Here is a 22115-nt window from a genome sequence, read left to right as displayed (position 1 = left end):
GACATAGAATTTCCAGGGCATTACAGAAGAAAAAAAGAAAGAGGCTGGAGGAATAACTCTCCCAGACTTGAGACAATACTATAGAGTTACATTCATCATGACAGCATGGTATTGGTACAAAAACAGACATATAGACCAATGGAACAGAGTAGAGAGCTCAGAAATGAACCCACAACTTTTGGTCAACTAATCACCGACAAAGGAGGCAAGAATATACAATGGAATAAAGACAGTCTCTTCAGCAATATAAAGATAAGATAAGATACAATAAATCTCCTAGAAGATAATACAGGCAAAATATCTGACATACATCTCAGAAATGTTCCCCTAGGGCAGTCTACACAAGCAATAGAAATAAAAGGAAGAATAAACAAATGGGACCTAATGAAACTTACAAGCTTCTGCACAGCAAAGGACACCATAAGTAAAACAAAAAGACAACCTACAGAATGGGAGAACATTTTTGCAAATGAAACTGACAAAGGCTTGGTCTCCAGAATATATAAGCAATTCATATGACTTAATAAGAAACAACAAAATAACCCAATCCAAAAATGGGCAAAAGACCTAAACAAGCAATTCCCCAAGGAAGACATACAAATGATCAATGAGCACATGAAAAAATGCTCAATATCACTAATTATCAGAGAAATGCAAATCAAAACTACAACGAGGTATCACCTCAAACCAGTCAGAATGGCCATCATTCAAAAATCCACAAATAACAAATGCTAGAGAGGCTGTGGAGAAAGGGGAACCTCCTACACTTCTGGTGGGAATGCAGCTTGGTGCAGCCACTGTGGAAAACAGTATTGAGTTTCCTCAAAAGACTAGGAATAGACTTGCCATATGACCCAGGAATCCCACTCCTGGGCATATATCCTGAAGGAACCCTACTTCAGGATGACACCTGCATCCCAATGTTAATTGCAGCACTATTTACAATAGCCAAGACATGGAGAAAGCCTAAATGTCCATCAATGGATGACTGGCTAAAGAAGTGGTATACTTATACAATGGAATACTACTCGGCCATAAAAACTGACAATATAGGGCAATTTGCAGCAACACGGATGCTCCTGGAGAAAGTCATTCTAAGTTAAGTCAGCACCGTAACAAGGAATAAAGAGAAGTTACCTCCAGGTACAGTTATTTTGATTAAAATATCCATACAGAAAGCAAGTCACCCCCACGACTGCTGCCAGGAGGAGCATCTGAGTGTAATAGCCCAGCCAAACAAAGTAGATTCCAAAATTCTCTCCATAGAATTTCCTGCAGAAAGACAGAAGGTAGTTTCAGAAGACACACATAATCACTCTGTAGCTTCATCCTCATGTTAATTCCTTTTTTCTTTGTTTTTTGGGGGGGCATACTTAGGTTTATTTATTTGTTTTTTAAATGGAGGCATTGGGGATTGAACCCAGGACCTCATGCATGCTAGGCATGCAATCTAACACTGAGCTCTACCCTCCCTCCATCATATTAATTTCTGATTCTAAATCAAGGGGGCTTTAAGTTTAAAACTCTGACTCAATTCACACTTAAAACATTTTCATTTTCATAGCAGACCCCAAATTCTACCGTGAAACAAGAAGTATTTTATGTATCATGGAAGTACAGATCACTGGTTCACCTGCTGAAGAGAGATAAATGAGAACAGAGCAAAGGAGGGGACGAGGCCGACTCCGGAGCAGATGCAGGGGATCATCACCACTCACTGGACAGTCTGGCACATTCAACAAATCCCCCCAGAGGTCAATCTTAACAGGCTTGACACAAGTGGACGTCAACAACTGGCTCAGTCATCTGCTCCTGCCTTATCTCGGGAACGTCCCTGGAGCAAATGCATCGTAAACCACAGATAATAAGGAAATTGCTGATAATGATAACAACTGGGAGTGCAATGTCTCTCTGAAAAAATATGTATAAAACTCATTGTGGGAATGGGAGAGGGCAGGAGGGATGTGACTAAGGAAGGTACTGCCCTGTATTCTTTGTACCTAGCACGTCGGCTGTTCCTAGGTTTTAAAAACCCTTCAATGTTACTCAGTTAAACTGGAGTAGATGGAACAGGCCAGGGAGGCAAGATTAGAAGGAAGGAGGCAGGGCATGAAGCGGTGCCAGGCTGGTCCTGAAAGGGAGACAGACACAGACAGGCAGACACAGAGGGCTTAGGGATGAGGCGGAACAATGAGGCGGCGGCTCAGGTGTGTCTTGCTGTCGCTGATACTTCCCTCAGCTGGCGCACTGCGGACTCGGCAGTGCTGGGAAAAACCAGTGGATTTCCTCAGCTCTGAGTTCTCTCTGAGGCTTCCGGCTCAGTCTGGAGCTGAGATGAGCTCCGTGGGCTAAGCCTAGGGGGAACTCAGCTCTGAGAACAGCCTGCAGTCCTGGGAAACTTCACGCAGGAAACCCCTTGGGCTGGACCAGTGCTCACAGGGCTGCTGTGAGACCAGCTCCATCGTCAGAGACCTGGGCATGGACCATTCCATGGGGAAAAGGGCTGAGCCCGATGCCAAATCAGACAGAAGGGACAAAGTGTGTTCATTCTCATGTGACTGGGCTTTGTGGCCTGGTTCAAGGATGGCAGGCTCAGGATGGTGTCTGGCAGAGAAAACCCTGGCAATGGGTTTGAGATGTCTTGGACTCTTTCTTCTTAAGCTTTTTGTAATACATTCTTATCAACTATCCATCCTGAAAATGCCACATTTAAAACTGGATGAATGTTAGAAGTTGCCTGCTCCAACTGGCCAGTGGTAAACACACCCTGTTACAGTTAGAGAGCTGGTCAGGCAGCCTCTGCCTGCATATTTACAGTGACGGGGTGTTCATTACTTCCAAAGTTTACATGTCGGCAAGAAGGTCAGAAAGAATTTTTGAACCTTAAACAGATGTCTGCCTCCTAGTCCTTGCTGAAAGGCTAGAAATAATGAGGATCCCTTCAAATGTAGTTTAGTCTGATTGTTATCTCTCTCTGTCAAAAACACCCCAATTCTTAACATCAATTTTTCAAAATTCAGCTTTGATTTCTTTTTATCAAAGTTATATCATACATTCATTGAAGAGTCAAACAGTTCTCGAACACCGATTGTAAAAAGGAGCAGTTCCCAACAACCGCCCCACTTCCTGGCCAGAAGCAACCACGTTCAGCTCCTACTGCTGACTCTAATTACTCCCTGTCTCTGACTAATATCCTTGTAACACAGCCTACTGACTTTTTCAGCTTTATGTATCACCTATTTAACTTTCTATTTTGGAAAATGACAATTAAGCTCTCTTTCAAAACCCATCTCATCTACACACCCAAACCTTCATTCTTCCAAACTTTTGATACAATTACATTATAATTTTGATCAGCTCAGTATCCTTGCTTTACATTCTTAGGACTCGGTTCAGACTGTTCACAGCTGTAGCAAGTTGTCTGCTAGGCTTACATTTTTCTTCCCTACTTTGTTTTTCCTGGAGTTAATAATTGTCTTGGTGGTTCATAGCTCAGATTTTTGTGCACTTAACAATTCAACCCCAGGACTTCTAATGAAAAATTTTCTCAATACTTTCCAATACATTGTGTACAAATTTCATCTCCTTGAATAAATCTCTCCAGATCTCCTTAAACCACGATTAACGACATGATAGTCTTGTCACAGAGCTCAAGGGGCCACTAGTGGGAAGCAACAAAGGGAACACATGGACCAGGAGCAGGGAACAGATCAACATAATTTCCTTAGCAAAACATACTTAAAATAGTGGGAAAATTGTTTTCTTTACAAACACAAACACACACACAAATCCCAAAAGCCCATAAAGAATGATTAAAAAGCCATCAAACCCATTGCCCTGCCATCAAATACTGTATGACATAAAACAAAAATAACAGAAGGAAAACATCATATAAATATGAACCTCAAGGGGGATGGGGTACACTCAGTGGCAGAATGTGTGCTCAGCATGCATAAGGTCCTAGATTCAATCTTCAGTACCTCCATTAGAAAAAAAATTAAAAAGAAAAGAAAAATGTACCAACTTTAAATATTTACATATGTACAAACATCCTCTTTTAAAACTGTGTTCTACAGGATAACGTGGGTTAATGAGAAAGTGCCTCTTCATGACTGTGATCCTGCTGATAACTGAGGGAGGAAATTAGAGTACGACCACATGAAATAAAATCCTTTATGAAATAATGATCCCAGGTGACAATCATTATTGGCTGCTGTCATAACAAAAAAGAGAGTCAACTGGACATTATGTACCTTGTGACAGGAGTACAAAACTTCACATAACAAGTATTCTTGCACAAAGTTGAACCTCAGTCTGATCAAGCTTTTAGGGGAGGATCAAATCATTTAGCTAAAGCAAATACATAGGATGGAGAAACAAGTCTAACACCACAGGGGAGAATGAAATCAGCCAAGCAAGAAATAGAGAAACCCCTCAGGAATTTCAAGGAAAATTATAGATTAGAACCCACTTGAGAGATATGCGAGCTGCAATGTGTGAACTTAGTCTGGATCCTGATTTCAACCCCAAAACTGCTTAAAAGTGTATTTTTGTGACAATCAGGGAATTATTTTGTAACCCTAAAGAAAAAAAGGAATATTCCAATTGTATTTGAAAGAGACCTTGTCATTTCACTAATGAAAGGTTAAGCTATGTAGGATTGTCTTCAAAATGACCCCGTGGTGGGGGAGAGGAGGAGGTGGCGATGAAAGATGCAACAACAGTGACTCTGAGTTGATAATTCTGGAGCTGGGTGACTGATACAGGCAGGCTGGCTGTGCTGTTCTCTCTACTTCTGTATATGTTGAATCTTTCCATAAAATATGAAACAAAAAGACTTCCGTGTTTTAAAACCCTCACTTGGAAGGTTAAGAGTTTTGCCCAAGTAGGTGGGCATCTGAATGGGGCACTGAGATTAGAAACAAAAGGCACCTGGCTCCAGGCAGACCTGGGGCTACCTTGACCCTCCTCTTCTCACCATTCACAGCCAGCCCATAACTGCATCCTGTCAGCCCCACTCCCCAAACGCATTCCTCCCTGGCTCCCACCATCTCTCATCTGGCCCATTCCAAGAGCCTCCTACGCGGCCTCCCTGCTTCCTGGGTCCCTGCAATACATTCTCCACATTATCTTTACAAAATGTGAGTGAGAGAAAATTACTTTACTGCTTAAACTATCATGAATGCTTCTCACTGCACTTAGAGTCTACACTCCTTTCCGTGCTCCTGATGCCCTTCTAAACCTCGCGTCTCATCACTCTCACCAGCGCTGGCTCCAGTATCTCCTCAAACCTGCTGAGCACATTTGTGCCTCGGGGCCAATGGACAAGCTGCCTCTATTCCTGGGGTGACTTTTCCCAGATCCTCAAAGTCCAGCCTCCTTATTACCATCTCAGCTCACATGTCACCTACTCAAAGATAGCTTTCTTGACTCACTTCCCCCCAAGTCTCCCATCTCAACACTGTGTTATTTCCTTCATTTCAATCTGGCATTGTTTCCTTATTTGCCCGATTATTTTTGTTTCCTCGGTTGTCCTTGGCCTCCCTCCCCCCAGCAGCCTTGCCCAAACAGCATAAGCTCCCGGGGAGCAGCCGGCACTGGTGCTCTGAGAAGAAACATGCCGAGAACTACATTACAGTCACGTGGTGTAGTGAAACGGTGTCGAACATCAGATACAGCTAAGCAGTGAGAATTTCTCTCTTATTTTATAATTTAAGTGAAATCTAACATTTACTCCTGTTTGATGAAGAATTTGGTAGGTCTTTGGTCCCAGTTCCTGGACGGCAACCCATAAAGCCTTGAAATTTCCCAAGATGGGAGTGTCTTTGCTATTCATAGTGGACCCTTGGATGGCTTGTGCTCATGAGATGACTCAGGATGGGGACTGGCCAGCCAGAGGCACCAACCATGTGATTGGAGGAGTGGGGCTTTGAGCTTTGTGACAAGTGTGTGACCACCAGGAGAGGAAGGGGCTCAACGGTTAGGGCTAAGGAAAGGTTTGAGTTACAGTTAGGGTTTGGGTTAGCCATGTCGGTAGTGACCCAATAAATCATGTCTTTGTAATAAAGCCTCCAGTAAAAACTTGGGGCAACAAAGCTCAGAGCTCCTGTGAGCTTCCTGGTTGTTAACACTCTTGGAGGACTGTCACACTCAGAAGCCATGAGGGCAACCCTGAGCCATTCCCACTGGAGTGCTCTCCACAGCAGCTCACCTGAGGAGATCTAAGGGCTGTTTCTTGTCTATGCTTCGAGGAGGAGCCCATTCCCTGTACAGAAGGCCCTGTTCACTGGGGCAGCTGAGGTCCTCTGATGGAGGCTGAAGTTGCACTGGGAAGCAGAAGCAAACAGGTGAGCATCACTGTCACCACGTGTTCACATGTTCTGTTGATAAAATGTGGTGCTAACACTTCGTGGTCATTTGTAAATAAGGGGCCCTCCCTTGCCAGGAGGGATGGAGGTACCATATAAGTTTTCATAATTCTCACCCAGGATTAATACTAACCCCTTGAGGGTCATTTGCATACGTGGGTGGAAAGGAACGCTTGGATGTTACAGTCCTGGGGCCACCGTGGGTACCTGGTGAGAGCCTTGCAGATGCTTAATGTCCTAGAGCCGGGCCAGTCTTCCACAGCAAAAAAACTAGGCCACCCAAGTGCCCAAACTTCTGCAGTGGAGGGACACCTGACGGTGCAGCACCCTCCTTGGACACCCAGAGGAACCTGGACTCTGGCTGGTTAGGAGCAGGGTCAATTCTAAAACCCACGCTTTTTTGTCCCCACAATTCAGTGATTATTTGGTGACAGCACATGGAATATAAACAACAAAGAAACTTGACATGATGTTATATATTTAGCTTACTCAAGAAACTAAATTTAAATCCAGTCATTCTCCTTCCCACCTGACCTACTTTCCTTTCTCCTGTACTAGAACCAGATTATTACCCACCCAGCCTTAACATGGGTCCTGACTCCACTTACCTCCCTCCCAAACACCACATGAGATGATTGCTCAGCCTGGATGTGGAACCAGCAATTACAACTAGCTTTAATGGAAAAGAACTGGTTGTGCACAGATGCCAACTAAACACTGTAGAATCTTGGTGTCCCACATTAGTAATCATGACAGCTGTTTGCCAGTGTCCCCAAAGTTCATTTCAGACTCTCACTGCTAATTTTGCTGGGACATAAATATAAAACATGTGGACTGCTGGGATGGACTGCTATGCTGGGTCTCTGATCCAGGAAGCTCAGTGTCTGCTCCCTGCACCCAGCTCCCTGTTCTGTTCATGCATGTGCATCAAGCAGCTGTTTAGTGTCCATTTTAATATCTTAAACAGTGCATTTCAGTATTGTCTTCACCCACAAATACGTGTACCACACAGTAGTAACGATCAATCTCAGTCTTTGCTTTCTTTGGTCTTAGAGAGTCAGATAAATGGATAGCGAAGATAACAAAGTCATAGAGCACTATAATATAGTATTTCCTTTATTTCAATGACAGGATTTATTTAAAGAGCTTAGATATAACATCCTTGCACTTATGGCATCATTAAGCATCTGAAGCTGTTACATTTAAAAACTTCACTTCATGCAAGATGTTATCAGTTAGAGAAGTGCTCCTGAATTTGAGGGGTTGCTGTCATCTCAGACGGAGTCCCTAAAAAATCTCAGCACTCTGCAGTATTGCCATCATGACAAGGACCCAGACAGATGAAATCTGGAAAGCCCAGTGGCTTTCTAGTGCACAGACAGAAAATGGTATTTCAGAGGGAAAAAGCCTGAATTACAGAAAATGATAAATGAAATGGTCTAACATGCATTTCCCTTACAAAGAACTAATGCTTCTTTGGTTGATAATAACATCTGTCAGTAATAATGAAGAGAGCTGACAGACGCATAGCACTTACTATTAGCCAGGGCTGTTCTAACATTGACACAGATTCATTAATCCCCATAGCAACTCTACGAGGTGGGTATTATTATTTTACCCATTTTATTGATGAGGAACTTGATAAACACAGAGGCTAAATGACTTTTACAAGGTCAACAGTGAGAAACCAGCACAGGTGTTCCAGCCTGAGTCTACACTCTTGGATTTTTTTTTTTTTTTTTTTTTTTGGTGGCGGGGAGATAATAAGGTAATTCTGGTGGGGTATGGGGAGGTAATTAGGGTTATTTCTCTATTTTAGAGGAGGGGTTGGGGGCTGAACCCAGGACCTTATGCGTGCTAAGCATGCACCCCATCACTTGAGCTGTAACCTCCCCTCTAGAGTCTATGCTCTTAGCTGCTAATCCGCACCGCCCCACATGGTAACTCTGGGGGAACTACAGTTCATTCATTCACTCATTAAACTCAGCCTTCCCGGTGCCTGGGATTCAGCAGTGAACAAGACAACATGGATCCTGCCCTAAGTGAGCTTCTCGCCTCCTGATATATTATCTTCATTTTACCCAGGAAGAAACAAGGTCAAGAAGTTTACCCTTTTCCTGTTAACACCGGAGGAGACATGAGGTGCTTTATTTCATTTCTGCCATTTGACTTACACCATGGGGAGGGAAAGCTGCCTTGCAGATCCCGGAGCTCACAAGCATGTTAATCCCGAAATTTTTTTTAACACTATCCCTTACTTGATACTGGATCTGAGAAAGGATGAAGTAAACCTAAAACGATTCTAAGAGAGTGTGTGGTTTATACAGGGTAACTAACCAGCCACTGTTTACTATCCTAACAGGAATCTGTAGGCATATTTCTTTTCTTTCTTTTTTTTTCCTTTTTATGGGCAGCTTTTAAAAACCAAACCAAACCAACAAAACCGAATCACTGATAATTCAACAGCAGGTTCTAAATCACCCCCAAGACAGCAGCTAAACTCGGTTTAGACTTACAATGCGGCTTCTGGTGGCTGGATTGAAGAATGTATCTCTATCCTGAATATAAAAGTCATTCACGCAGCTCTTCTCAAATAGGGCAATGAAAAACTCTTGCTCCGGCTTGATGATACTTTCATCCACTTGGAGGACTTTCATAAAACAGCTGAAATTATCAAAGGCTGAGGACCGGGTTTTCAGATCATTAGGCTTCAGAGGCAATTTTATGTGCAGTATCTCAGCGTATGTACAGAGCACCTCCCACAGGGTGTGTACTTTTGCATACAAGCTTGTCATCCAAAACCTATATTGGGAGAATGAAAACACAAATGACGAAACTATTTTCACATTTTTAGTACACAGATTTTTCTTATGTTGCTGGTAGTTAAAGCACTTGTGCAAACACACACACATATGACACTGGTAAAAGTGAAGATATAATAAAAATAGATTTGCAAACCATCATACATTTTTGCCTTAAAGATAATTTCTTTGTTGAAATTACTGAAAAGTTATTTAAAATCCTTACAGTCCATTCATAAAATAACCAATGTTTTTGGTGAAGAAAAGCAAACTTGTTAATTTTTAGTCCAAATTAGTAACTAAAAATAGAAACACCAAAATATTCCTTGCAGTGGTATTGTAATGACAAATTTTTAAATTTCTGAAACCTAGGACTATTTACATAGCTGTTCAATATAGTGTTAAACAGCCATTAAAAGGGATTTAAAAGAACTATATTTATTGATATGGAATATATAATAAAAGGAAAAAGCAAAAAAAGTGAAATAATAATTTTCCTTTTTGGAAGGGAAAAATATCTGCATTTGAACAAAAAAAAGTTTAGAAGGATTTTAAGATTCTTTATGTATAATTAAGGTACAGATGATTTTTAATGTCACTGTTCTTTCATTTTCAATATTGGGAGTAGATTTTTATAATAAAAAAAATCTTTAAAAAGTTCTTGCATAAATACATTAATAGATATATTTATGAGTACATTCTCTAGCTATTAAAAAAGATCTCCTAGCTTTGGATCTGAAACATACATTCCATAATGCAGATTCTGACTGACTCGCCTCCAAGCCCACAGCGAAGACATGGCTAGGGTGACATATTTCAAATATCATTCCAGGGAACATGCAGGCTCCCAACCAATGGCTGCAAAGGGACTGACACTGATCTGGCTGCTCCCAGCTGCAGACCATCACAGATGAGGTTAGATTCCTAGCCTCATGTTTTCTCTATCAAAAGAAATCAGAAAATGTTAGGCTTTTACTTTCACCAAGGGAACAAGAAGTTGTTTGATTTTTTATGCAAAAAAAGTAACAACAAACCAATTTGAATCTGATGAAAAGACATTTGCTCAAAACAGCACAGTAGCAATGAAGGTGCTCTGGCTGGCAGGGACTTGTTGGATTCCTGTGAGTGCTGGACTCCTCACATGGAATTACCTTGGCACTCCAGAAGGCCTGTGGTTGTCCCCATGTGTTTGTGGCCATATGTGGTGAACAAAAGTCTCTGGCTTTGCCACAATTTCAAAGCCTTTTATGGCTTATGAAAAGTTTTGCACTCAAATGGAGTTTTCTTGAGTCCACTTACTGATGACATTCACCAGAGTTATAGTCCAGATCTGACATTCTAGACTCTTAAAATCTTGCAGACATTCAAATGGTTCAGGTTTGGATGCGTATTCACCTCTGCAGGCCTGGACAAAATTCGATTAAGCCACCCGGACAAGTTCAGCAAAATGCAAAGAAATTTTTCTCTCTGCAAGACTGAAATGTCTGTGAAGCATAAAAACTTCTGCATCTACAAAAAAAGAGAACCAACTCATCAATAACATATCTATCCATAATGCATGGCCATTTAAAAAAAAATAATGTATTAACTGCTATTAAATTCTATCTGGCTTTTGCCAAATTGTGTCCTAAACTGTAAGGAAAGTAAATAAATGTAGAGAATTTTTGACCTTTTAAGAGAAAAAGGAACCCTCCTACTCGGTTGGTGGGAATGTAAATTGGTGCAGCCACTATGGAGGACAGTAGAGAGGCTCCTTAAAAAACTAAAAGTAGACTTCCGTGTGATCCAGCCATCCCATTCATGGGTATATGTCTGGAGAAAAATATAATTCAGAAAGACACATGCACAACAATGTTCACAGCAGCATTATTTACAATAGCCAAGACACTGAAACAACCCAAATGTTCACTGACAGATGACTGGATAATGAAGGTGTGGTATATTATATATATATATGTATATATACATATATATATACACACACATATATACACACGCACACACACACAAAATGGAATACTGCTCATCCATAAAAGATAAAATAATGCCATTTGCAATAACATGGATGGACCTACAGGGTATTATGCTAAGTGAAATAAGTCAGAGAAAGAAAAACAAATATTCTATGTATTATATGTATATCTAAAGAATAAAACAAATAAATGACTATAATAAAACAGAAATATACTCACAGGTACACAGAACACACTGGTGGTTACCAATGGGGAGAAGGAAGAGAGGGGAGGCAGGAAGGGGGTAGGGGATTGAGAGGTAAAAAGTACTACATATAAAATGGATAGATTACAGGGCTGTATCATACAGCACAGAGAAATATACCCACTATTTTCTGGTGACTTTAAATGGAATATAATCTATAAAAATGTTGAGCCTCTGTGTTGTACACCTGAAACTACTATGATGTAAATCAACTACTCAATTACAAAATTTTTAATCAAAGTTTTCTTTTCATATTATTTGCAATAATTTAGAAGCCAGCACTGTCAACAGAAACATAGTGCCAGTCACAATTTTCCAGTAATCCCATTTAGAAAATAAAAAGGAACAAGTGAAATTAATTCCAGTAATAATTATATTTATCCCAAAATATCCAATATATTATCATTTCAAAAGTGTGATTAACACTTTTAAAACTTATTAATAAATATCTTACATTATTTTTATTGTACAAAATCTTGAAAATCTATTATGTATTTTCCTCTTATAGAACATCTCAATTCACAATAACCACATGTGGCTGGTGGCTACCATACTAGACAGAGCAGATTACACCATTCACACTTCTGATAAATTACCTGCTCTTACTTATTTAAACATCTTGCAGAAAAGGATTTAGGTATTCCCTATATCAAACAAAGCAACCTTGACGGGTGGGGAGTATCTTCATTATAAAGTGAAAAATAAAGGTAAGAGAGCCACGGTTACGTGTATGTTAATGTAACAATACCTTCTTAATTCATTCAGGACTTTACAATCTTTCTTCATATGCCAAGTGTTCACTGTCACTGCGCAATGTTTTTCATTATTATCATCTTTGGAATTGAGAGGCTTCTGATGACCCTGCTTTGTGCATCTGTACATAAAAGAAAATAACAAAACAGAGGAAAAGGCCTTATTAAAGATAATTTAGGGGGGAGGGTATAGCTCAAGTGAAAGATCATATTCTTAGCATGCACAAGGGCCTGGGTTCAATTCCCAGTACTTCTTCTAGAATTAAAATAAATAAATAAATAAAAACCTAATTACCACCCCCCTGTAAAAAATTAATTAATTACTTTAATTAAATTTAAAAAAAGATAATTTAGTGCAGGTTTATCAAGCTACAAGAGCTACAATGAATGCCCCTCCCCCCATTAATTTAGAAGAAGTCTCACAGTATTTCCCAACATAAAGGCTAAAATATAATTCAGAACACTTCCTGATGGTCAGCATGATTTTAACAAAAAAGCAGATAATTACCTCCCTGGTGTCAAAGCTCTGTCAGAGATGGGCACAGAAAATTTAGTAAAAATGATTTTGCATCTACCTTTGAAAGAAATGCTGAGAAATGATCTTTTCTGTTGGAAATTAGTCTGCTTTTACATTCTGCAGTAGGCATACATGTTTACAAACCAAGCAGGAACTGGATCATATTTTACACATACTTTAGAAACTGATTTGAATTTTGCTCTCTACCTGCAAGTCCATTTTTTTAGTAATAACATAAGCTGGCCACTATACTAAATTTTGTTTCCCTGTTTGCTTAATCCTCACAACAACTCTGTAAGATGCTATTATTACCCCCATATAACAGATAAAGAGCTTAAGGCAGAAAATAATTTGTGTAACTTGGTAAATGGTGGAGCTGGGTAAGACCGCAGCCAGTCTGACACTCAAGTCCATTCTTCTCACCGATGTCTGATACTGCTGCCTACATTCAGCAATGACCACTGACTTCATATTTAAGTGTGTCATTTCTAAAAGTGCAAAGCTATATTAGTACTGCTGTGTAAATTATTCTTTTGAGATGTGATTGCCAAAAAAACAAAAACAAATAGTATCAGGGTGCCACTGAGGGGAGGGCGAACTGCATATGGACGGACACAAGGGGACTTTTTGAGGACACAGTTGCATAACCCTAGAAATAGCTAAAATGGCTGACTTGTACAATTATAACGTGTGAATTTTATGGCCTGTAAATTACACCTTAATACAGCTATTAAATTAAGAAACTGGGATACCAAATTAAGACTAAAACACATATATATCACACAAAGAACAAGAGGCAAATATTACTTACTGCGCCATTTTCCTTCATGCAGCTTCCTTTCCTCACCCGTTCCTGAAAGGATGATTCAGTTTTAAAATAGTCTTTTAGTTTATTCAGCAAATAATTTTTGACTGCCTTCTATGTACCCAGGACTAGTCTAGGCACTTGGAATAGATCAATAAACAAAACAAAGTCCTGTCCTCACAGAGCTTGGTTGGAGTCTAGCTGAGGTGGGGGTTGGAGATGACAATTCACACAGCAGAGCAGCAGAGGAGGTGGCTTGTTAGGAAAGAGGAACCATGGAAAAAAGAATAAAGGGCAAGTTAAATAGGGTTGAGGGTATGGGATGAGGGTGATGTTGTATTAAATATCAGAGCAGGCCACACTGAGGACTGAGGTTAGAACTAGGACTAGGAGGTGAGAAGTCCCAGGTGGACGGAATAACCATCACCAAGGCCAGCGTGCACATCGCATGTTCCAGAATGCGGGCACGGCTGGAGCTGCGGAGAAAAGTCAGTGCAGATCCTGTACGGCCTTGGAGGATGTTGTAAGGACTGTGGCTTTTTCCCGGAGTGACATGGGGAGGCACTGCAGAAGGATGACACGATCTAACTTAGGTTTTCAAGACTCACTTGAATGCTGGGTGAGAATAGGTGAAAAGGGTCAGAGATGAAAGGAGGTAAGCCACTGAGAAGGGCTGTGCAGGAGGAGAGGACAGTGGCTCAGGGCAGGGAAGCAGCAGTGGAGGCAGGAGCCATGGTGAGAAGTGGCTGGGTTCTGGATATGTTTTAAAGGCAGTGTTAAACCAGATCTATTGACAGAATTCATGTGCTGTGTCAGTGAAAGAATAACTCCAAGATTTTTGACCCAAGCAGCTGGAAGGATTAAGTTTCCACTAACTGAATGGAGGAGGCTGCAGAAAGAACCAGTTTGGGGGGTAGGAGGACCAAGAGATCAGTTTTTACACATGTTGGTTTTAAGATATCAGAGTTCCAAGTGAAGATGTCAAATCAGCAGAAGATTTTAAGAGTCCAGAGTTGGAGAGAAAAAGTCTAGCGGGAGACAGAAATGTGGGAATCATGGGTCACACAGGTGGCAGAGGAAGACATGAAACCCAGGTAGTCAAACGTAAGATAACCTGGCATTAACCATAGAAGTTACCCTTGAGGGCCTGCCTACTAGGTGTGGATATCAGTCCTATTTTCTGACCACTCGAGTTTTAAAAAGGAACTTACAAAAAATTCTTTCAAGACAATGCCTCCAGTGGGTGGGTCCAGAGCTGGAATGGGAGAATGGGATGGTGCACCCTACTCCCTACGGCAGAACGTGTGTGTGTGTGTGTGTGTATGTGTGTGTGTGTGTGTACGCATGTGTGTGTGTGCAAGGGGATGAGTTACACCTGGCTTAAGAAAAAGAGCTAGTAAGTCTAGAAGCCGAAAGATGAAAGAATATCCAGATCTGGTAGAGGGAACAGGGGAAACACTGTGTACTGTAAGACATATCCCCATAATGCCATTTCCCATCATCCTTTCATCAGGAACACAGTTGGAAAGGGGGGAATTATGTAGATACGTGTGATGTACACAAACTTTCTGACTATGTAACACTGAATATCTACATATGTAGCAAGTTAATGATATTTATATCTGCGTCAAGTTTAATAACAAGTTCACAACAGAGCGAAAATAAAATATTGAGGACTGGTAGAAGTATCATAGAAGGCCTTTCAATGCTCAGAATGGAAGCAAAAGCAGCTTCACCCCACAAAGAATGTCATTAAGAGTCAAGAATTTTTATATTTGCTTAAGAAATTGAGAGTTATAGCTTCCTGCTTTAAAGAATTAACTTTAAGACAGATACCATACTATAAGCAACATCTATATTGGTGCTTTCTTAAAGCTATTTTTAGTTCCTGCTTGTTCTGATGTACTCCAGAAACTCTGCAAAGAAAACCTTCTATTCAAAGGCTTAAATGAATAAAAAAGAAATAACACTGCATTATTTTAAGTGTTCTCTGTACTGAAAGTCACTTGCAAGTGCAGCACCCTGCCACAGGGCTACATTTTTAACAATAAGTCCTTTGCGCAATTTTTCAATCTCTATGTGACTTTGTGTCAGTCTCTCATTCAGAAGCAGAATGCAGTACCAGAAAATGACACGTCATGTCTAAAACTACAGGTGTGGAAGATGAACGTACACAAGGACACAGTTAAGTGGGAGGATGAGGTTTACCTTCTAAGTTACCGTAAGTGCAGTTACACCTGCTCCCTGCTTCCCCTGTGAAGTGAATAACTAGTCTTTTCCAGAAAAGCTCTCATTCTGAGAACTGTCTTCTTTAAAATATTTGGAGATTCTTTTTTAAGGTTCTTTCACTTTTAAGTCTTTCCCCAACTCTACATCCCATAACAAGTGTTAAAATTATCCAATAGCCTTTTGTTACAGAACATACTCTACAACAGCTGAGGTTTCCCAGGGTTTAGATCCCAGAAATCTGCTACCAGATAATCCTACAGTTTTCCTTCCATAACTGACTCTTCTACCAATTCCCAGCTGCAGGCAAGGTCGGCTTCTCAGACCAGGTAACTGTCTAACTCTGCCTACGAACACTCTACTGCCAGTAAAGGAACTCTCAGACAGGAAGCAAACATAGCCCCTAGTGAGGGTTTCCTCCTTCAAACAATCAAGATGCCATCACCAAGCAAATATTCAAACCTACTGCAAAACTTCTGAAGACATCTTACAAATAATATAGTTTGTATAGCATACTATTTGCTCTGGAACAGTGATTTCCAATGGAGGGAACATAGGACCCCATGACCCAAGCAATTTTTTAAAACTGCACACAACCGTCCCTCTTCACGTGAGGATTCAGGCAAGCCAGTCTTACAGGTCTCGGTGTAACAGAATGACAGCACCTCTAGGAGTAGGGTGAAAAGCAGCGAGGTAGACTTTTAGTGAAAGGGGGTGAGGTAATAGGCCCCATCGCCCACTTACCTCCCACCACAGGACAATCAACTCAGATCGAGAACAAACACTTTGGGAAACAGAGGTTGTTTATGTTTTTATGGTTTTCTGGTGGAAATAATGCCCTGAGTCATGTGAAGTTGTGGCTGCAAAATTGAATGGGGGACTAGACATTTTCACATTCAAGACACAAGTAGCCCCCGGGTGGCCACCATATCTGCTCTCCCCTTTTCCTGTTCACCCCAAAAGCTGAAGGACTCTCCTGCTTTCAATAACACCCACCACTTCTCACAAATTCCTGCCAAGTTCACGTCAGCAGCTGGTGGTGTCAAAGTCATCATTTGTACTGCTCTGAAGTCCCTCCATTACTTTATATCCCTTCTATTTTCTCTGTTGTCTCCCTAGCTACACTTGCATTCAGAAGCTGGTTACCGCACTAACATTGCCTCTGTAATCAGTCCAGGATATAGGAAGTAGAGATTCAACTGTAACCAGTCCCAGAATACTTGTCATGCCACTCTAGTTTCCCAAAAAAGTAATCTGGTATCTCTCAGCTCACCCAAAGAACCACCACATTACTTAGAGTTTGTAAAAGAAGAGGGTTTTCTCTAATGGAAAACACTGTGGCTTGTGGTAGAGTTGTGATTTCAGTTTTTGCAACTAGTTACAGGCCAAAAGACATGTTCCACAAATTTTCTTCAAGCGTTTGGAATTTAAACTTTTATTAGATACAGAGCCGGTGGACTAACTGTCATCTATGAACATATGGTCATATTACCAAATAATGTTCATTTCTGCCTTACAGACATGTAAGAAGTTGAATTACACCTACATCCTGTTGGCCTTTAGAATTGGATGTGAAGCATCCTGTGAGACAAAAAACCTCCTATCCAGTCACAGAACACCTTACAGACAACATCACATTAATGCCACTGAATACATTAGTATAGTCCATGTATGGTTAAGTTACATCTCCAATTTCTCAGAGCTGGATAGGAGATGTCTAGAAAAGCTGGAAAAGTTCAATTACCAAAACAGCTCAAAAGTTAAAGCAGACTCCTTCACCTCCCAGAGTGGAGGGCGGAGAGGGCATTGCCAACCACCCTGTCCTCCCCCAGGACGTGGCATGTGGGGAAGCAGGCAGGAGTGGGTGGCTGGGACTCAGAGGTGGAGAGGTGATGAAAGCAAGAGTGGAACTGCTCTGGTCCTAGAACAACAGAGCTGTAAAAACTCGGCTTCAGTTCAACCCGCTCCCTCTCCCACTTTCCCTCCCACCTACGTGACAAACAGAGCACAGTCAGGCACATTCTGCCCATGACGGTGACTACTAGCAGGAAAGGGACCAGGATAAAGGCATGTCCTATAAAATATCAGTCTGATTTTAAAGACTATGTTGTAAAAAATGAACAGCACTGTCAGAGTTAGACACTTGTGAGGCGCTCAACTAGGGAGGAGGAGGTTGAGGATCCATTTCCCACAATTCCATGTCTTTTATCACTCCTATTTCTGACCTTTCCTTTGCCACTTTTTGTAGCACTGCCATCACTGGCAGGTAAAGGGGCAGCAATGTGACTTGGCCGTTTGGCTGTTGGGGCTACATTTCCCAGCACTGGAATGAAAAGGCACTGGAAGAGGAGCAGCTGGAAGATGTGAACCGCGGTCCTGGCCTGTGTCAAACACTAACCAGGTGAACCTGGGTTAGGCTGTTAGTCTCTCTGGGCTTCCGGCTGTTTATAAAAGGAGGTTTTGTCATTCCACAAATATATCCAATATGAAATGTAACACGAAAGTCAAGCATAATGATATCTCACCTGCTTGCCTCAGGGAACTGTACAAGCACTGAACACTATGTGAATGTAAACACAGAGTTAAGAAAACTGTTGAGGTAAAGCGCTAAACTGAGCATGGAGATAAAGTTTTATGGATTTTCTTGGCTTCCTTTTTTAATTGCAACACTGAATTAATAGTTACTAGCTATAATCCACACCACCACCCCTGCGAATAAGTAAAGTAGGTTAGCACTGCCTGGATGCCTGCTATTGCCCGATGCTAAGCAGGGTGAGGGGTATAAAGGAGGCTGAACACGGGAGTCTTCTCCAGTTACGAGCTCAGTGAGGAGACACATTGGAAACCACTCGGGAATGGTACCAAGTCAGTACTCAAAGCCTAGATTACAGGCTACTGATCATGAACAGTGCAGGAATACAAAGAGGAGCTAGAAATATTTGGAGTAAATAGGGAACATGCTATGAAGGGGATGGGGCTCCAACTAGTTCTCAGGGCAATTCTAAGCTGTTTTAACTGAGGACTGGATAGGAAAAGCCTGGTGACTCCTGGTTTTTAATAAGGCACAGGTTACCCTAGGAGGCTAAGTCACATAATGATTGACTACCTGGCTGAGATCTGGTTGTGGTAAGTCTTTCACTTGACTCTAGATGTTGGAGGGTGAAAATTGTAGGTTGACTGAAAGGGTGGGGAGAGAGTATCCAAGAATTCAACAGAAGGAAAAATTCATGTATCAGGGATGAAAGCTCTTCATCAGAGTATCAGCAATCAGAATAGACACTTGAAATCAAAAACATACAGTTCCAGAAGCTGACAAAATGTGGAGGGTGATGAGAGAAAGATAAATCAAAGACCATTCCAAGCCTCTGGGTATTCAAGACCGGAAGAATGATTATCCCACTGAATATGTGGAGACGCTGCAAGAAAAAAGATTACGAAATCAGCTTTAGACATGTTGAATCTGACATATGAGCTAAGAGTAGGTGTTCTCTAAGAAGCTCAGAATTCAAAACTGAAGCACAGATCTAGAGTACAGGCTTAAGATGCAGATGGACAAGACATGATAAATCTCCTAAAAGAAAACATAGGCAAAACATTATCTGACATAAATCTTAGCAACGTTCTCCTAGTGCAATCTACCCAGGCAATGGAAATAGGAGAAAAAAATAAACAAATGGGACATAATTAAACTCATAATTTTCTTCAGAGCAAAGGCAACCATAAGTAAAACAAAACAACAACCTACGAATGGGAGAAAATATTTGCAAATGATACGACTAACAAAGGCTTAATTTTCAGAATATATAAACAGCTCATACAACTTAATAACAAAAAAACAAACAACTCAATCCAAAAATAGGCAGAAGACCTAAACAAGCATTTCTCCAATGAAGACACAGATGGCCAATAGACACATGAAAAAATGCTCAATATCACTAATAAACAGAGAAATGCAAATCAAAACTACAATGAGGTATCAGCTCACACTAGTCAGAATGGCCATCGCTCAGAAGTTCATGAATGATAAATGCTAGAATGGCTGTAGAGGGAAGGGAACCCTCTTACACTGCAGGTGGGAATCCAGTTTGGTGTAGTCATTATGGAAAGCATGGAAATCCCTCAAAAAACTAAAAGTAGACTTACCCTATGACCCAACAATCCCACATCTGGGTATATAACTGGAAAGAACTCCAATGTGAAAAGATACCTGCACCCCAGTATTCATAGCACCACTGTATACAATAGCCGAGACATGGAGGCAAGCTAAATGTAGCAACAGGTGACTGGATACAGAAGTTGTGGCATATTTTTACACTGGAATACTACTCTACCATTAAAAGGACAAAATAAAACCATTTGCAGCAACATGGATGGAGCTAGAGATCGTCATTCTAAGTGAAAGCAGCCAGAAACAGAAAAACACACTCATATGTGCAATCTAAAAAAACAGAAAGACACTGTGAACTCATCTACAAAACAGAAACAGACTTGCAGACTTAGTAAACAACCTTAAGGTTATCAGGGAAAGGGGATGGGAAGGGATAAATTTGGCAATTTGAGATTTACAAATGTTAGCCACTATATATAAAAATAGATTTTAAATGAAGTTTCTTCTGTATAGCACAGAAACCTATGTTCATTATCCAGCAATAACCTATAATGAAAAAGCCGATAGAGCCACCAACTGAGGAAGCAAGAGAAGAAAGGAGAGTTAGTTATGCTGGGCTAGAGCCCACTTCTAAAATCCTTGTCAGCCACTGAGGCTGCCCCGACTACACTGAGCCCTCCTCCCAGGGACAGGCTGACATGACATGCGTCCTGCAAACCTGGGGCAGCGGATGCCGTCCCCAGGTCTGGCCCTGGGGCAGATGGGAGCAAGTCCACCTGCTCCCCTTGGGGCAGCACCCCTCCCGGCAGCCCCCGCCTCCTGACTGCACCGCGCCTGCCTCTCAGGAACCCACTGACTTGAAAACAAGTGATCCACGAACCTTGGGCAGCGGCATGGAGATGGGCAGCGACCTGGCAAGCTGGTCGATTTGCCCCCATCTCCCCCACGGCCTGTCCAGGGCTCGGCCTCTGCTGCTCCAGGCATGGTCCGCAGGTCAGTCTGCTCCCGGGAGGAGGGCGCTGTGTGGTCGAAGGCAGTGGCGGGTTATGGGGTCTGCCCATGGGTGCCTGTGGATTTGCTTCAAAATCCCCAGCGCATGGCCTGAGCTTGGCCTCTGCTGCCCCAGGTTCGTGGAACTCAGGTTACAGCTCAGCCTGCTCCTGGAAGGCGGGTGCTGTGCTGTCAGGGAAAGGCGGCGGCTGCGATGGCGGGATTGGGGCTGCCCTGTGAGAGCGCGGGGGTTGCGGCCATTTCCCGCTGCTGCTGCAGCCATCCCAGCACACTGATCGCACCGCGCCCACCTCCCAGGAGCAGCCTGACCTGTAACCTGAGTCCCGCGAACTGGGGGCTTTAGAGGCCGCCCCCAAGGTCAGGCCGCGGGGAAGATGCGAGCAAATCCAGGGGCTCTGATGGGGCAGCCCCCATTCCATCTGAGGCCCCGCGCCCGCACCACACCCGCCTCCCAGGAGCAGGCCACGGTCTGAGGGCCAGTCGGAGATGCTCCGGAGCCGTTCGGCGCCCTCCCGCCTCCCGGGGCTGTACCTGCTCTCCTAAACCCGGGTATAAGCGGCGGCAAAAACGCAGGGTTCAGGAACTACTAATAGCGGGGTTACCACGAACCACAGCGGCGGCTGCGACCCGCCTCAGGGTCCTAACAGGACGCGCGGCTGTGACCTCACCTCCGCTCCCCTCCCTGGGCGCCTCCTCAGCCACACAGCCCAGGGGTCACCCGCCGGCTCCCCGAGCAGCGCGCCCCCACCAGCGCCCCCTTAACTGCCCGGCAGCGGCAGCCGAGCCGCGGGCAAGCGGCGGCCCAGACCCCAGGCCGTGTTCCTCTTCCAGGAGCTGGTCCAGGAGCAACCGGCTCCCGCCAGCTTCCACGCGTTCTGGGCGGGTTCCGGCATTGCGCGTCTGCGCGTCTGCGCGTGCGCGCCCCTCCTCCTCCCGCCCGCAGTGCAAACAGCCCTGGTGGGGCTCCTGCTGTACCGGACCAGGCCACTGGGGCCGGGAGGGGCCAGGTGGGGCCCCTCCTGCTCGTCCCGCCAGGTCTCCATCCCCAGAGCCTTCACCCAGCCACCGACTGGGTCCTGGCACTGAACTAGAACCACAACCGCCCTGGGCCAGGCCACAGCCCGCCAGCCCCACTTCCCCTGCTCATCTTCTCCTCCCTGTTACTACCCTCCCACCCCTGGCCAGGCCCAGTATCCCACCAGACCTTGAAGACAGGGCTTCTTCTCCTCACACTGAGGTCCGTGCCCTGACACTCTGTCCTGCTAGGTCCTAACCTATGGCCCCTACACCCTCATGCCTCACCACAGGAC

General features: G+C 42.9%; 1 long non-coding RNA gene across 25 annotated transcripts in view; it reads right to left on the bottom strand.

Moving 5' to 3' along the window:
- Window positions 1-21697, bottom strand: part of LOC123617641 (uncharacterized) — a 65298-nt gene extending 43601 nt beyond the window's left edge. For 18 of the 25 annotated variants that reach the window (XR_012504419.1, XR_012504422.1, XR_012504417.1 and 15 more), the window contains exons 1-7: window positions 21474-21697; window positions 13467-13508; window positions 12135-12260; window positions 10321-10678; window positions 8885-9170; window positions 6212-6326; window positions 1138-1272 (exon numbers count right to left, since the gene is read on the bottom strand). This is a non-coding gene — a long non-coding RNA (uncharacterized LOC123617641). The other 7 variants (XR_012504421.1, XR_012504424.1, XR_012504406.1 and 4 more) reach the window with 7 other exon arrangements.
- Window positions 21698-22115: the final 418 nt, after the last annotated feature.

The sequence above is a fragment of the Camelus bactrianus genome, chromosome 36 (assembly GCF_048773025.1).
Source record: "Camelus bactrianus isolate YW-2024 breed Bactrian camel chromosome 36, ASM4877302v1, whole genome shotgun sequence".
Lineage (NCBI taxonomy): Eukaryota > Metazoa > Chordata > Mammalia > Artiodactyla > Camelidae > Camelus > Camelus bactrianus.
The sequence above is the reverse complement of the archived record's forward strand: the minus strand, read 5'-3'. Positions and strand labels throughout refer to the sequence as shown.